Source organism: Strix aluco, chromosome 6 (genome assembly GCF_031877795.1).
Source record: "Strix aluco isolate bStrAlu1 chromosome 6, bStrAlu1.hap1, whole genome shotgun sequence".
Taxonomy (NCBI): domain Eukaryota; kingdom Metazoa; phylum Chordata; class Aves; order Strigiformes; family Strigidae; genus Strix; species Strix aluco.
In genome coordinates, this window is record NC_133936.1 from 27,664,458 (window position 1) to 27,666,517 (window position 2,060).

Here is a 2,060-nt window from a genome sequence, read left to right on the forward strand (position 1 = left end):
AGGGTCTTAAGAAAAAGCTACTGTAGTGTCAGTGGACATGAAAGTGTCAAAGGAACTATCTGTCTGTAGAAAGAGGAAACATTTTGCTTGAGCTCTAACGTTGTCAGCATCTGCTTGTTTGTTCCACATTGTCACTGAGGTAACCTCTGTAAATAACTGATATTAGTAATATTTCTAAGTAGCGCCCACTGTTGTAACATCATTTTAGTGTCTTTCCATTCAAGGTTTATTACTGCTTAATGCATTTGCTGCCAAACCGATTCAGGAAGGAAGAGGGATAAATAGAAACTTTCTCAAGATGGTTTTATTTCCATCTGAAAAACATCCATACAAAAACATGCAAGTGAGCCCTGACCATGTGGCAAATCTGTTGAGAAGTTCAGTTGAGCTTCTTACAGAGGAATTTTATGGTCAGACAGTGCCATCTGTGAAAACCAAATCCTGTTCCTGAAGCTCTGCTTTACCTTATTACACTAAGCGTTGCAGTTCTTTCATTGCCCCAGCTAGTTAGGTTAATTCTGTGCTTGCTTTTCTTCCCCAGCATCACCTGTAAGCTACCACCTGCTGAGGGTGTTAGGAAGAGACTGCTTACTCACTCATGCTGTGACTAACTACTCTGCAAAGATGCAAAAAACCCCCCCAACAGTCTTTTGTACTGGTAGTCAATCAGTGGGGCCAAGTTGAGAGGGAAAAACCTCCTCCTGAAATCTTTAGGACCGACGCCACTGATAGAAGGAGTTTAGTCATCTTTCTCTAATGGGACGAAGTTGTAATGTCCTGCTTTGAGGAAGGTGGAATTAAATAAAAGGAAACCTGACAAAGCTAAACAGGGCATGAAGATGGATTAAAAGAACATAGAGAACACTCAGATTTATTACCCTTTAATGTAACATTCGCATTAAAAATCTTTTTTCTTTTACTTCGAAAGTGTAATGTGCTTTTGCAGACTGCTTTAGAAGCAGTAAAGGTACTTTCTTACAGAAGCAATTACAACAAGCAAAGAAAACAAGAAGAACAAGAGGCCGTTGAGAAATGAAACTGCCCAGTATGAAGTCCAGTAGGAACTGGATCTCATGGAGAATAGAAAGAAGAGAGTGGAGGTATCTATCTGACTCTCTTACTGAATGCCTACTATTTTATCCAGAAGCCATTTTAAAATAAAGACAGCAACAGCAGGGAACAAAAATTCCACAAGTGGCATGAAGGCATGCTCCTTGCTATAAATCCCAGCGAAAGGGGAAGCTGAATATATGTGGTGTATATGCACCTCTCCCACACTAAATGTTTTACCGTAAGAACAACACTGAATAGTAAAACCCAATACTGCACTCTACAGTATATCTGAAAGGAAAAGCAAACATAAGAGGAGGGGAAGGTAGTTTAGAATAACATTACTCTAAGGGACCAGGACAAAGTTCTGCATTTTGATTTTGATTTTCAGTCAATATTAGATTTAAAATGCAGATTTTTATTGTACTGTTCAGTCTTCATTCTGGCTTTTTGATTTAGATTTTGTTGAGACAGAATTTGGCCCACCCATGAAAAGAATACAAGGTGAAAATGAGGTTCCCCATGCTTGCAAATTGGTTTGGAAATTCCTCCTGATGTCAGAATGAAGCTATTCTCCATGCTGCATGGAAGTCATTCTGCCATCCTGACCCAGACAAAACTTCTGTGGATTTGAATTGTATCTTCCTGGCTGTGGGTTATAGTTCTTAAGAATTTTTTTAATGTGTATACTTTTCCTTAGCAGGATGTGAAGCACAGCTGGATAAAAAAAATAAACAGTTTTGAAAGTATCAGTTGTTTTCATGCTTGAAAGGGCAGCTTCAGCTAGAGTATTATTGTGCCTATACATGCAAGCATAATCAACGTTTCTTCTGGTGACTTAGTAATATATTGCTTTTCTAAATGTCTTTTAAAATGGTTGATGAAATCATCTTAATTAGATGATTTGCTTTAGCATCTGCTGCTGTTGTCATTTCATTTTCAGTGTTTTCATTTGGTGAAAAGATTTTTCTTTTCCATCTTGCAAAACAACATAATATCTGTGTGCACAT

The 2,060-nt window shown here is 38.1% G+C and overlaps 1 long non-coding RNA gene across 1 annotated transcript; it reads left to right on the plus strand.

Annotated features, from left to right (window-relative positions):
• Positions 1-765: 765 nt before the first annotated feature.
• LOC141924970 (uncharacterized) lies at positions 766-1,799 on the plus strand. Its single transcript, XR_012623713.1, has 2 exons — positions 766-1,100; positions 1,510-1,799. It is a non-coding gene; the product is annotated as an uncharacterized LOC141924970 (long non-coding RNA).
• Positions 1,800-2,060: the final 261 nt, after the last annotated feature.